A 15,692-nucleotide genomic window follows, 5' to 3' on the forward strand; every position below is an offset into this window, starting at 1 on the left:
GATACCGTGACCTTCTGCTCTTGCTTTTCTGCAGCTCCCCCTCCAACAGGGAGAGACCTGGTCCCCACCCTTTGTCACTGATTCAGTCCGCCGCTTCGCTCCAGGTCGCAGATGTAGTGGTTTTGTCAGCAGACCTCAGCCAGGTTCTTGGGATCCTGTGTCACAGAACAAGGTTCCCAGCAGAGTACCACGTGGGCAGAGTGCTTCACTGGAAGGAAAGGCTTGTGTGCGAGCGAGTCAGCCAGAGGGAGCGCTGGCTCTTCAAGGAACTATGGTGTCAGACGTACATGGATTTTGGGAGAGACTTAGGGGCTTGGGAGTAATGGTATTGATAAATCATCCTGTGATGTCATCTCCAGCTTTCAGGTCCTAGTGGCGCCACTTCATGGTCTGCAGGTGTTGGCTCAGGACGTGGTCAGGGACCCCCCTCTTTGATGTTTGTATAAGATAAGGGGACACAAAAGAATTTTGTAATTTCTTGTTCCTCTCTTCCCCAAGGTAATAATTCTTTGCACCAAAACAAGGACCGGAATGGGTCATCTATTCTGGGAATATTTGTTCTGGCTCAAGATGTCGTCAACTGATTGTTGACCAGGTGATTGGTTAACTGGCTGGCCACAAATTCTTTGTTTTTTAAAGACATTCTGAGAACTTTACCCCTTTAACCTTTAAGACTCAGGATGGGGGTTTAGCTTAAAATAAAGTCCCTCTTGCTCTTCCTTATACGGTTTCAGTTTCAGGATTGTTATCTATGACCACCCCCCCCAAGGGAAATAGCTTTATAAAATAGAGCACATTGTTGATGTACAGTAAGTTCTGCCTTTAGCGTACAGCTTCCATTCATTTCCAAGGCTACTTAGGTCAGCACCTTGCACTCCACCACAGTGAGCTTTTTTTTCATACATTTCTAATACAGTTAGATTCTTTGTCACATTTTGCATTCCATCCTGTGACAGTCCCACATCCTAAATAACTTAATTTGAATAGACTATGATTTAATCGTTGTGAAAATCTGTGGGTTTAGACAGTGCTAAAGTAACCCATGGAATTCTCCAAGCCCCCCACCACGATTCATTTACTATGTCTGTCATTTTGCATTTCCCACAATGTCATATACGTAGGACTCTTCAGTATGTAGTCTCCTCAGATTAGATTCTTTCACTTAGCAATACACACAGAATTTATCCATTCATCTCCACATGGGTTGATGGCTCCTTCCTTCCTGTTGTTGAATAGTATTCCATTGCATGTGTAGGGGAGTGAAAACAATTTTTCCTCTGTGCTTCTAGGTTCTTGGCTGAGACATCCCCCCCCCCATAATAAAATAGATTAACATGAGAAAAACAGACAGAAACATAACATGTACAGTTCCCATGAGATGCCCAGGAAACTGAGTGACTGACTTCCTGACATTGCCCAAGCCAGCACCTTGCATGCTATCATCAGCTAAAAACAAGAAAGATTATAGGGGAGTAGGGAAGCCAGTTAAGGGAGGTTATCAGGCAAAGTACAGTAAACAAGCACATGGTGGTCGTGCAGGTTGAAGTCCAGGTCAAACTTCACTGATAAGAGTTTTCAGAGACTCAGTCACCCTTTCACTCCTGGTACAGACAGGGAGGTACCCTTACAAACTTGGATACCCCTTATAAATAGGATATTCCTCCACAAAAGGGCAACTTCGACTTAGTTTTCAGAGATTCTCCTGTGTCTGCTGTTTATTAAATTAATCAGCCTGGTAATTCTTATGCCAAAGAGGCATAATTGGGGGCATATTCTGCTCTCCTTCACCTGCATGTACCCCAATTTGCGTATCTATTCATCCTGATTTCTTTAAATTTTTAGCCATTGTGAATAGAGCTGCTGTGCATAATTGCATCCTGAATTTTGTTTAGATACAGTTTTTCAAAGCAGTTCACTAAATGCTGGACGTGTGAGTGATTGTTGGGTCCTAAGGTGAGACTCGCTTTGAAAGACCCAGCCAGGCTGTTTCCCAAAGTGGCTGTACATGCATTCCACCATCAATGAAGAAAGGTTCTTGTTATTCTTCAGCCTCCAGCAATTGTTGTTATCATGTTTTTTGATTTTAGCAGTTCTAATACGTGCAGTGCTATGTCATTGCTTTAATTTGTAATTTCCATAGTGATATGTGATGTTGAGCATACGTTTATATGTTTATTCACTATCAGTATATCTTGCAGGAGGTGTCTGTTGAGATGTTTAGCCATTTTTAATTGTTTGTATTAAAGGTCTTTGTATATTTTCAGTACAAATCCTTTATTAGATACGTGTTTTCCAAGTATTTCTCCCAGTTTGTGTTTGGTTCTCTGAACAAGGTAGTTGTTCATGGAGTAGAAAAATTCAATTTTATAAAGTCCACACTAATATTTTTCTCTTGTGGCTAGGCCTCTGGTGTTTATGTTAAAACTCATCACCAAACCCAAGGTGGTTTATAGATTTTCCTATTTTCCTGTAGAATTTTTATAGCTTTTCATTTAAAATTTGTCCGTTGTGAAAACTGAGAATGGGAAGCCTCACTGACAAGCAGAGGGGAGGTTTGCAGGAAGAGCTCTCCGCCCACCCCTTCTGGTCAATGCAGACCTCACCGGAAGGAAGAGAGGGACACCTTACAACGCATAGTATTTTGGCTACTTTATTACCAAGTAGGAAGAGGGAAGATTTTCTGCCTCCCCCACAAGAGCTCAGCCCTTGGGAGATTGTTACAACTCAGCCAATGAGCAGCCATGACAGTTTCCTCCAAGGGTTTTTTGCTTAGAACATTTCCCCTTCCTCTATAAGAGAGCCTCCTCTGCTCTGTTCTCTGAACATGCCTGTGGTTTTGCCATAGCTTGCATGTTCTGGGTTGTACTTCTCAGCTTCTGAAAAAAACCATTTTACTGCTAAAATAACAGACAGCTTTATTTTTAAGGTTAACCTTACTTGGTGTCAGGAGTGGGGTCCAGAGAAGAACCCACAACCCCAAGCCAGTAGCTCTGAGGCCGGTTCCCTTTTGTTCTATGCATTTTTGTATGTCTGGAGTACAAATCCTTTATCAAATATGTATTTTGTTAATATTTTCTCCCAGTTTTTCTTGTGTTTGGGTTCTCTGAACAAGGTCTTTCAGAGTAGAAATTTTAATTCTATAAAGCCCACATTATTAATTATTTTTCTTTTGTGGATAGGCTTTTTGGCTATGCTGCAAGTTTACCAAATTCATTCTTAGATCTAACAGGTGTTTGGTGGAGTGGTATGGAAATTGGAATTAAAAAATCCCAGTTTCTACTCCAGGTCGTCCCAACACCTAAGGCACAGTGGCTACATAGGAATCCTCTCAGGTGCCTCCTAGTCACACCTGAACTCCTACAAGGTGAGTAGTGCCCCACTTCAGGTGAACTGGACCAGGGTGGGCTTGGCCTCTGTGACCCGGTGTGATGGCTTCTCTGCTTTTCCGGTGCAGAACTGACATGGTTGTTTTGCAAAGTAATTTACTTTCCAGTAATTTCAAGCATACAGAAAACTTGCAGTGTCAGTACAAATACTCTTTACACTAAATTCCCCAGCGTCCCACTTTATCATACCCAACACTTCACACAAAATGCTCTTGGCCTCTACCCCAAATAGGGACACGCAGCCCCTGGCAGGGGGCATCTGAGCGCCTGATGCACAGGGGTCCCCAGGTCCCGGTGGGTCCTGGAGGGCAGGGGTGGCCAGGGTAGCAGGAGGGGAAAGACACACCTGGAGGCCTGCGCCGCGGCACCGCATGCTCATTGGCCGCGAGGGCCGTCAGTCGGGGGCGGGCAGCCACTGGGCGCAGATTGCGTAAGTCCTGCGGCTGCGTAGTAGCTGCAGGCGCTGCCGCCGCCTTACTCAAGTCTGTAGCTTCTTGAGGGCCGCCAGGAGAACCGTCGTCCGCAGCGCTCTCCGTGCTTCGGGCCGGCGTCCCGTCCGCGCAGCGGGCAGCGGAGACCAGATGTGGATGGGCCCGCGAAGTTCTGGGCCCGCGCTCTGCTTGGCTGCACCTTCCTCCCGGCGCGCCTGCGGGGGCGGCACCGACCTCGCCCCCAGCCTCGGGTCGCCTCCCCGCGCCGGCTGGGCTCCCGGCTCCGCACTCGCTCCTTCTCGGCGCTCCCGCGGAGGGCGGCGATCGGCCCGGACTGGGAGCCGCTGGCCCAGTCGGACTTCAGAGACCTCGGCCGAGAAGCGGCTCCCGCTCCCACGGATCTGCGGTGGAGGGACCGGAGCGGGCCCCGCTTCAGGGGTGAAGACAGCGACGGCTCTGCGGGCTGGAAGGTACGTGGCCGCGGGGCACGGCCGGGCCCGGACGGGGCGCGGGGACCCCTGCCTCCGCCTGAGTGAGCGGCCGTGCGAGTGGCTCCGCGGGCAGCGCGGGGCGCGGCCGGGGGCCGGGAGTCGGCGCGCTCCGCCGGAGGGGCCGCCCGGGAAGGGAGGGAGAGGAGCGAGTGCGCCCGGGGCGGACGTCCGAGCGGCCGGCGAAGTTCGCCGTGGAGGGGGGAGAGGGGCCCGCCGGAGCCGCTGCTCCCCAGTCCGTGCCCGGGTGGTGAGGGCGGCTCTTCTGCGCCTCGCGGCGCTCGTCCGCCCGGCCCGGGGCCGCCCCGCCGACCTGCTCCCGCCGCTCTGGCCGGGGCCGCAGGCGGAGGGGACAGGACGGGCCGCGCAGACGGGGAGGCCGGTGGGCGTTTTGCCGTGTGTGGATTTTCTCGGCGGGGGCCTCGAGGGCGAGGGCCGGGCGGGCTGAGGTTCAAGTGTGACCCGCGGCGGGGCGGCCGGGGAGAGGCTGCCCGGAGGCAGCGCCTTTAGAATTAAAATTTTTTTCATGACGTACCTCCCGTATTTTTTGTGAATGAAGTTTCTTTACTTTGATTTGGGGACTGACAGTGCAATTTTTTGTATTTAGCAATTCATCTTTGTGTCTTTTCGGTTTGTAATCTGCAGCTGAGTAATTTATGACTAGCCACAGAGATTCTGAGACGGGGACCGAGGGTAGTGAGAGTAGGGTGGGGGCCTCTGGAAAAAGACCCCCGCCAGAACTCCGTATTAAACAATTAAGCCAAGTCAGAGTCACATTAATTCTCTAAAGTAGAATATCCAAGTGGGAGTCTAAGCATTCTTCAGTGAAGATTAGTTAAAACTAAAAAGCCATGAGTAACCTGACCTAGAATGTATGAACGGATATCCCTCAAATAAGAAAATACCTCAGCACAGCCCATTGTCTTCATTGTGTCAATTAAATGAGGCTATTGTGAAATTTACTTTAGCGTCCCTTGCTAAAAGGCCCCGTTTATCTTTAACTTTGCCCAGATGCAGCTTTTCCTCCTCCAGCCCCTAATCAAGTAATGTACAACCTGGGCAATTAGTATGGCAGGTGAGCCCAGACGCCAACAATATAGTAAAAGGCAGGAAGGATTCCATCTTAAAGATAAGATTGCATTTTAACACCCAGGTCGTTAGGAAGTAAGATTCTTAATTTACTCTTTAGCAAACAGACGACCTCAGCCCACCTTTGGAGAACTGTCCGGAGGTGTGGAGGAGGAGGGGGAGAGGGGTGGGTGGGGGGTGGGGGCTGAGCAGCGTTCAGAGGGTGTCGCGAGATCAGGAAGGCTGGGTGCTCTGTTTACAGGTACCTGCTGCAAGGGCAGCCCGCGTGTGTGCCAGTCCCTCAGTCCCAGGACTGAGTCACCTCCTGTGTGCAAAACCATTGTTCATACTAGAGTCTTTATTGTGGAAAAGAAACCCCTACAGGATCCCTGAGAATGGCGAGCTCCTCCCACCCCATTCCCCTCAGTAAGGGTGAAAATAAGGTTGACAGGTCACACTCCCAAACACCCCGACTTAGAGCACCCACTGTGTGCCTGTGAGAAGCCCCAGGAGGGCGAAGTGTGCAGCTATGTAAGGCATTGGGAGCACGGGGGCAGTGTACGCGTGCGTGTCGGCCCTCAGGTGTCTGAGCCCTGCTGGGTTCCTGACAGGCTGTGTGGCCTTCGCTCAGTCCCTTTTCTTCTTTGGGCTAGTGACTAAGTTGGACTAGATGGTCTCTGCTGCCCCTGCCTGCCCCGACTCTTTCAGAAGTGTGTTTGATAGAAGTTTCACAGAAGTGGTGAGGGCTTGCAGAAATTGGAATTGACATGCGGAAAGAGTTCAGCCTTTCTCGGGGACCGTGGTCTAGAAAAGGCCTGGACATCTCAAAGGGCATGTGTCTGTAAAGAAATGGGAAGCAGAATCTAAGGCTGGGGATCAGCGCCCACCTCTGAGAGCCAGACAGATAGCAGGTGTGAATGTACTTGTGAGTGGTTGAGTGCTGTGCCAACATTACTGAAACATGGTTGCTGTTGTGAAAGTCCCTCAGCCTCCCTACAATTTACACCTTTCTTCCTTCTGCCTCTTGGCTGTGCTGAGGCCCCCAGGAAGGAAACACACGGACTGGGGATGTGGAAGCTACAGGAGAGCTGGTGGCAGGGATGACCACATGAGCAGGTTTTGGCGTAAGCTCCCCTGCACTCCTAGTAAAGGCAAAGCCAGGCGGAAGGAGTTCTGTAGGGAACCCCTGGCTTCCAGTCCAATATGAAGGAGACAACGTCTCCACCCACCCGATCCCAACAAAATACTGCAGACACCTCCTCCTCTCAGGGCCTGGAAGGGCAGGCAGGAAATGGACAGGGCTTGTGCTTGGCTCTTCGGGCACTAAGACTGATCTGTAGAGCAGTTCGTACCTGTTAACCGACTCCTGGTCAAGTTTGCAAAGTGCATACACGCTCACTAGGGAAGAGAAACAGGAAGAGAAAGGAGGCACCTCTAATGCCCCTCAGGCCTACGTTCCCACCTCCCACGTCATGCATCTAAGGCAAAGAGCACTGCCCCCAAGTCCATCACCTCCCTGAAAATTGCCAAATATCACCCTGTCTGGTCCCCAGTATAAAAATGGGTACCTAACCTTCCCAGACTTGTGGAAACAATCTCCTCCTTAGACAAAACAAGGGTGACAATAACTTTAAAAGCGTGGTAACTGACACCTCACTTCAGGAGGCTGCCTCCAGAGCATTCTTAGGAATCTGGACTTCCCAGGAATCTGTTGGTACTCAGAATGTTCTAGGGCTCTTACCATCTCCCCTGCTGCTGCAGGCTTTTCTAGCATACTTCCTTCACAGCTCTTGTCATGATGTGCCATAACTCTTAACAGTTAGTTATTGGACTGTGTGTTTGGTGTCCACCTGCCTGCCTGCCTACAAGCTTCTGGAAGGCTGGGAATGGATCTGTGTGGTTGCTCTGCTGGCGCATAGGAGAAGCTCACTTACAGTGGTTGGTTCAGTTAGTTAATTAGTAATATGAAAGACACTTTATGGTGCACCCCAAATTAATTAATTGAAATTGTTTTTAACTTACATCAACACAAATTTATTATCTTACAGTTCTGTAGGTTAGAAGTCCAACGCAAGTCTTACTCAGAAAAAAAAGTAAGGTGTCAACAGACTGTCCTGTTTTCTGGAAACTTTAAGAGAAAATCCATTTTCTTATCTTTTCCAGCTTCTAGAGGCTGCCTGCATTCCTTAGCTTATGGCCCTTTCCCAACACCTCTAAAGAAGGCTGGACAAGTTCTCAAGTCACAGAGCTCCCTGACCTCCTCCTCTGCCTCCCTTTTACACTTTTTAAAAATTTTGTTGTCATCAATCTACAATTACATGAAAAACATTGTTTACCAGGCACCCCCCTTCACCAAGGCCCCCCTCCACCCCATTACAGTCACTGTCCATCAGCAAAGTAAGATGGTGTAGAATCACTATGTATCGTCTGTTTTGCAGAGCCCTCCCCATGCTGCCACCCCCCAACGTTATACATGCTAATCGTAAGGCCCCCTTTCTTCTTCCCCACCCTTATTCCTCCCTTCCCATCCACCCTCCCCTTACTGTTTTATGGTGTAAAAATGCAGTTAGTAAAACTGCTGTTCCTACTGACTTCATTTGAAATCTCAGCCAAAATTCTCTCCTCAGGATTAATATTTAAAATGGGAATTACTGAAATGATTTAGTATAGATATTTTTTTGACATGTAGACACTGAGTATGTGCATTGGTTTTTTCCATAACCCTGTCATAACCTCACCTTGACTATGCTTTCATCCTGAATATTGTGATCAGTATCAAGTATAAAAGTGTCTTTGCAATAGCAGTGAAGTACATGTAGTGGCTAAGACCCCAGGTTTTAGAGAGAGACAGTCCTGTGTTCAAATCACACCTTTCTGCTCCTTATTGCCAGTGCACCTCAGGAAATGATTTAACCTCAGTGGGCCTGTGGTTCCCTCAATGGTAATTTAGGGACAGTGAAACCCACCTTACTAGGTCAAATGATTATGAAGATTAAAGTAAACAACACATTCAGAATGCCTCGGACAGAGCATGGTGCTTGGACTGTGGGGTGTAACTGTCATCCGTGATGGGGGCAAGAGCAGTGCTTGTGTCCATGGCATCCATTGTGTGAGGTCATCGTATGCCATGATTCCGAGCCTGGCTCCACAGCATAAAGGGCAGTCAGGACTGCTGGCTCTGGCTGCAGAAGTGCACAGAGTGGTTCAGGCTGAATCCTGCTCTAAGGTTATTTTAAGGAAAAAGACATTAAAATTTTTTTCTTAACCTTCACACCAAAGGAATTTTCTCTCAAAAAAGAAGTATAAGGTAATTTAAAAATTGTTTTAGAAAGGTTATTTTGAAAGGATGCTTTTCCTATGTCTGGACATACTTCTTGGGACTCTAAATAAGGTCACATAACAGTGTAATTGTTTTGATTTCCTTATGGAGGACAACCAGCTCTTGATTATTACCTATGTACTAAGCAGGCTTATTCCTGTAGTACGCTAGCATTATGCTGGTGTATGTGTTTCCACGAGGAGACTTACAGTGGGAAATCTGAAATATCACAAAAGTAGGCAAAATAATGTACATCATGTACCTATCATCAGCTTTAGAAATTATCATATGAACAATATTGTTTTACATATATTCCCATCTACTACTCCTTTCATAATTTGTTGAAGCAAATCTTAGACATGGTACTTCATCTGTAAATATATCTAAAAGACAAGAATTCTTGTTTTCTATAAAAGTATCACAATGCCATTATCATACTTTAAAATGGTAATTTATTGATATCATCAAATATCAGACATTGTTGAAAATTTTCATTGTTTAAATTCTTAACTCTCAGAATTTCCTGAACAGTTTGTCTATTTGAATCAAAATCTAGGTAAGATTCAAACATTGGGCATGTTTGAGACATCCTTTAAGGCCCCTTTAGTCTTCTCACAGTGTTTTCACTTCTTGAAATATATTTGTTGAATAAACTGGGTAATTTGTAGAATTTCCTACCCAGTTTATTCAACATTTGTATCTGACATGCTCTCTGACAATCTAGGTCAGTCGGTTCAGTAAATGTGCTATTGAAATGTGGCATGAGGTCCTTGAATTTTAAGTTTAAATGGCTGCTGAATAAAGATCCTTGATATTGTCATACAGTTTTTATGTGTTAGGTAGAACTGCATGAAATTGCCTATTTTGTAAGTAAAAAATGATGACGTATTTGCAATTTTATGTAGTTCGACCTAATGGACAACTATAGAACCTCAGAAAAGGAACTTGCAATACTTGTAACATGTTCTAAATCTTCCCTGAAATTATATATTAAAAGCTTTTTATTTTTTAGGAGAAAGAAATCAGAAGACAACAAGCTGTTCTTCTGAAGCATCAGGTCTGTTAAACAATTGTTGAAATGTACATTTTATGATTTTTCTTTAATCTTAATTTGGGGAGAATCTTGAAAATATATTCTTACAAATTTCCATTATGATTCCCCCTTAAGTTTTCCCTTCATCTTGCAGTTATTGCCTTGCTTTGGTATTGGTGTCTTTTGGGGGTTAAAAATTGGTTTCATGACTATGTGATTTCTGTTTCATAATGTTGTGCCAACTCTTTCTACCAGGAGTTGGAGAGGCATAGACTAGATATGGTATGGGTATGTTTATTTTTGTACATCTAACACCGCATTATGATTTGGTTGTGATGTGGTTGTAATAGCAATGCATAAAGTGTAGCACTGCTGCTGTCATATTACATACTGCTGCATGGCTTTACAGCACAGTGCATTGCATACATCTGCTTGTCTGTCTATAAGTATGATCTGTCCCCAAGGTTTTCAGTTGAATTGTGTAAGTCTTATTGAAGGCCGCTGTCCGAAAATTTGTGTCACTGATGTCAAAATGAAAGTTGTGTAACTGTACAATCAGGTAAAATTATGACCCATATTCTCTCATCTTTCCTGATGCCAAACTGCCATTGAATAAAATAGGAATTTTCAGTTAGGTTGATGAGAGAATATGAAATAGATTCATGTTTTATAGCTAAATTTTAGAAGTGATATTAGAAATACCCCTTTGTGGGTACTAAAAAGAATTGATTAGACGTTACAACTTTGATTTTTGAATTTAGAAATGAAATGAGATGATCAAACTAAGCTACTGGTAGTGCTTATCTTATTTTCATACTGTGCCTTTTAGATGCCCTTATGGCCAGTGGTGCAGCTTTTATGGCTTTAAGTAGTGCATCAAGTGGCAGACATCAGTAAATAGGAGTATCCCGTTTCATTGGTATTGGTATATGAACCACATTTAAGCAAAGAGCAGAGAAAAGGAACAACGGAGGAAAACCATTTGGGTCACTTGTCAAAACAACCCAGTTGTACCTCTCTGTTAAGGAACCGAAACAAGAGGAGGCTGAGTATGTGACTTTTGCCGGTATTATTTCTGTTCCCCTGTCCTGTATGTTCATAACATCCCACTGTATTTGTTTAGAAACCTTTCACCATATTACAGGTGACTTTTTGACAGTTTGTGTAAATAAGAATTCTCCTATGTAATGTAAACTCTGTACTGTAAGTAAATGCATTCTTTTGTCTTTTTATGAATTAAATTTGCATTGTTTACTTGAAAGAGAATAAAAGCTAAACTTTTACTAAAGATAGATAACTCTAAAACATCGATACTGATTTCAAACATTATTTTCTCTAGTATGATCCTTACCAAAATAGAAAATCATGAGGATGCATGGCCTTTTCATCTTCCTGTAAATTTGAACTTTGTTCCTGGTTATACCAAAGTTAATAAGAAGCCTATGGATTTTTCCACAATTAGAGAGAAATTACTTAGTGGACAGTAAGTACATCATTTCTGTTCAGTGTTTATTGAATGTTCGTTATGTGCTCAGTACTCTTATAGTGAGCCAAGAATACATCAATTACAAGCCCTGCCTTTAGAGATAGGATATATATGTGTGGTCAAGGTAGTATGATACGAAGACAAGTCAATTAAAATTATATCAGTAATTAGAAATAGTGTAATAAAGCTGTTTTGATACTGGAAGGCCACCAAACCTAGCCTGGGAGTGAAGGAAAAGTATCAGGGAAGCCTCCCAAAGTGACTAAGTGACATGTAAGCTGGAGCTTATATTGTGCATCGTTGGGATATCAATACCATTTCATGTGCATTTAACAGAAATGGATTTCATAATATTTTCAGATTATTATAAGATGGATCGTTGGAAATTTTAAATAATGAAAGCTTTACAATGAATCATAGATTACAAAAAAGGCATTTGTTAAAAGTAGAAGAAAACTGTTATTTGCCCCTGTCCCTACCATATCGTCTTTGTGATCCTATCCAAAGAGTAAAGTGGCTTCCTGGTTGCAGTTAATGATTTTTGTTAAAACCACTTCAGACTCCTGCCAGGGAGTGACCACTGTCAGTGGGCTTTAGTTGGTTCTGGATACTGGACTCATGTGGAACCACAGGAAGGAATGAGGCTGTTTGTTTACAGAACAAACCCACATAAAGCATTTCACGGGAGCATGGCCAGGAGCCGTGGAGCTGCACGGGCCTCTGCTCCACTCTCCCCGCTCCCTTTATTCCTCTGTACTGCTTTCGGTTAATGTAGCTCGTGCCCATAACTGCAGGCAAATTCACCAGTAATTCTGGAGAGAAAAGGAACTTTACATGAAAAATAACCATAAAATATATTTTTATTACATTCTTTGTTTTTTAAAAGCATTATTTAACAGTGTATTATTTGATCCCTCCTGGATATTCCTTGGGAGAAAATGACCGTGTTCTATAATCTATAATCAATTTAGAAGTGTTGAGTAGAACTTAATTCATTGATGACCAACATTCTTCCCATATGTATCAAAGGATTTAAGAAAGTGGCCAAATGACTGATTTATTTGTTTGTAGGCTGAAATAAATGCCAGTCTTTCAAAAGATTCTATTTACCTTTTAAAAAATTAAAATTCAGGAAACATTTAAGACTGTTAAAATATTGGTTCTATTGTGAACCAAACAGCAGAAGCTGGTGTCTGGATAAAAACTAGTTCTTTTGCTTTTTTAAGGGAAATACTCAGATACTTAGGTGCGCAGCACATGGCCAGGACAGACTGACACAGGAAGACTTTACCAGTGTTTAAATCAACTCTTGACTTTATCTTCTGCGATTCTCCAGTCCCTGGGTGGAGGATGAACTTCAGCCTCAAAATCCCCAAAACACACAGGTTCAAACATTAAAACAGAGCTTAGACATTACCAAAAATTGGAGCTCCCTTTTGAGAACGAGTCCTGGTGAATGGAGGAGGAACATAGCAGAGGGAGGCAGGCGGAGGGGAGCAGTTCTGTATGATCCCGTTCATGACGCCAGCTGTGTCGGAGGCAATATTCAGTGGATTCAAGCTCCTCTAACTTTAAGTTGTTCGATCAAGCCCAAACGGATGAGCTGGAAACAAAACTCTCAAATATTTAAATCAGAAATTTATAGAACAGAGGGGAGGAGGTGACTAGTTTAATGAGTCTGGGTTCCGTCAGCTGCCCTGTCCTGTGAAGGGACAGCAGAGATGTGAGCACCACAGCTAGAATCTCACCGAGAATTCTTTCCTGGATTCCACTCTCCCTGACATTAATCATTAACCTTTTCTTGTAGTAAGTGAAATATTTCTCAAAGTAACATTAAAATATTTTATAAAAACTTTTCTCATACGTTGTTTGATTCTATTTTTATGAAATACCCAGAATAAGTTAATCCATAGAGACAGAAAAACAGATTAGTTGTTTCCGGGGACTGGGAAAGGGAGGAATGGAGAGTAACTGTTTAATGGGTTGGGCATGAGGTTTCACTTTAGGGTAATGACAATGTTTTGAACCTAAATAGAGGTGGTGGTAGTAGAATGTGTGGAATATACTAAGTGCCACTGAATTATCTACCTTAAAATGGCCACTTTTATGTTATATGAATGTCACCTGAATAAAAATAATTCCCAGAAGAATAGGAAAATGGGTGAGGTTACATAAATACTGACTTAATTCTCTTATTATTGCATATACCATAATGAGAGAATGAAAAAGACTATACAAGGTATTTGATGAAAGAAATAGTTCCACTTTTACCAGGTCTCAGAGCTCCAGTGTGTACTTCATAGGTATTTCTAAAAGGTAAATTAGTGTTCAGCTTATCATACATCATATATTAGAATTAATTTAAATTTGGATACCCAGAAGCCCTCCTTCAAAATGTATTGATTTGGCTTGAGTTGTTTTGAAACAAGGCAGTCTTTTTTACCAAAAAGCTTAGGCAGGTGCATTCACCATTCTGTCTTCTCTGTGCTCTTACAGAGAAAGAGAATTAGGTTTATCGCCCCAAAAAAGCACAGACGCCACAGTGCTTCCAATGGAAGGACAGATCCTCGTAGTGTTTCTCTGTGAAGGGATAACACGTGCTGTTTTGTTGTTGGGATCATGATAATCCATTGCTTGAGAAAAGAGCATGGTTGAAAAGAGAAAGAGGAAATGGGGAAGATTTAACACAGTGGCATGTCCTGGGATGTAGGTGAAGGCTCCAGGGCAGCTGTAATGTGTATCGTGCATAGGAGGCATTGACATTATTTTTAATGAAACTAAGTTGTTTTGAATGTGGGTCATAGGGTACTACAAGTGCTACAACTGGTCAGAAAAGTTAAACTAGTCAAGTGGGATGAGTCCTGGGATGGAATTGTGATTCAAGTCAAATCGGAAATTGGATGGGGGGAGAAATACTAGTTAGTTGAAATATATCTTGATCTTCTGAGAAATCTGTTTTTCCATTTAACCTGTCTATATCCTTTATAGTCCAGAACACATGGAAGTTTTAAAATGTTCCATTTGTAAGAGGATATAAGGTGTTTTATTTCTGCTTAAATGCAATTATCTTTTTCTCTTACCTTTTCAGATTCACTTTTTATTTTACCTTTTATTATCATTTCATTTGTTTACAAAACAAAGCCACCCTACAAAAGAACCTCTAAATCATGTGTTTTCTTTCAGGTATCCAAATCTGGAAGCCTTTGCTGTCGATGTCAGGCTTGTTTTTGACAACTGTGAAGCCTTTAATCAAGATGATTCTGATACAGGCAGAGCTGGCCACAGTATGAGGAAGTATTTTGAGAAAAAGTGGACAGATACTCTCAAAGTGAGCCGAAGCTACAATAATCTCTTTTTTCCTTTTCAATAAGGACGAATAAGACCAGCAATGTCAATTATATTTTACATAAATGTGCAAGGCACACACATAATGACTTTTTTTCTTAGTAAAAGTATCACACACAAAAACAGTATCAGAAGAATGATACCATTTTAAAGGCTTCACTCCTACAACAACCAAGGCCCTTGGTTATTGGTTTGTGTGGTTTATCAGCTAATTTAGGTAGAACACGGATGCACACCCAAAGAATTTTCAAAGGTAAGGGTGTTACAGAGTAATAGCAATAAAAATATATCCAATCGCACTGATCATTCAACACCAGAGCTCTAATGTGGGAAATGGTTCTCCTTTCCCTCTCAATAAATATCTACTTTTCCTTTTTTTATTTTTTAGTGAATGTATTTAATTTTATGAATTATTCATGATTAAACCACATTCAGAATCTTCTTTTTCTGTGAAAAGGAGGAACTAGAAAATTGCTTTAAATCTTGAAAATACAAGGAATGTTTTAGGAAGAATGTCACTGAGCAGGACGGACCCCTCATGGCCAGACCTTTCCTCAGGTGTCCGGCCCTCCTAGTGCTGAGTGGCCCTGGACCTGCCCTGGTGGTTGCCCCACAGTGGGTGGACATGGATTCTCAGGGCAGGAGCGCACCAACCCAGGGCACCAGGAGCCAGGCTGGCTGTTTCCCGCCTCCTCCCAGTCTGCTCCCTGGGATGTCCATGGGACAACTAGCCCTGTCACTGTGCCCCCCATGCCTGATGAGCCCCCCAGACCAGACAGGTCTTTGGGGTTGCCAGTGGGTTGAGGTCTCCACACCTCTCTGGGGCCTTGTCTCACTGTTGCTGCAGGAATTCTGGGGTCGGCCGAGGTCAACCACTCCTGTCCAACCACCACCTGCTTCTCTGCCCCCTCTACTTAGGCCCATCAGCTCCCACCTTCACCCCACCCAGTCCCCTTTCCCTCCCCTCTCTCTGCCCTCCCCTCCCCCTTCCCTCCCTTCACCCTCCGTTCCCCCTGTGCTCATGGGTATTCCTGCCCATGGGCCTCTGTTCTTATGGGGGACCCTCTGCTCATGGGGCCCTGTGCTCATGGGCCGTGTTTTCATGGGGGGCTCATGTGCCTCAGCAGCTCATTTGG

The 15,692-nt window shown here is 44.0% G+C and overlaps 1 long non-coding RNA gene across 1 annotated transcript; it reads left to right on the forward strand.

Moving 5' to 3' along the window:
- The first annotated feature begins 3,422 nt into the window (after positions 1-3,422).
- Positions 3,423-14,949, forward strand: LOC140848576 (uncharacterized). The gene is made up of 4 exons (XR_012129708.1): positions 3,423-4,287; positions 9,705-9,749; positions 11,065-11,208; positions 14,395-14,949. It is a non-coding gene; the product is annotated as an uncharacterized lncRNA (long non-coding RNA).
- The last annotated feature ends 743 nt before the right edge of the window (positions 14,950-15,692 follow it).

The sequence above is a fragment of the Manis javanica genome, chromosome 3 (assembly GCF_040802235.1).
Source record: "Manis javanica isolate MJ-LG chromosome 3, MJ_LKY, whole genome shotgun sequence".
NCBI classification, from domain to species: domain Eukaryota; kingdom Metazoa; phylum Chordata; class Mammalia; order Pholidota; family Manidae; genus Manis; species Manis javanica.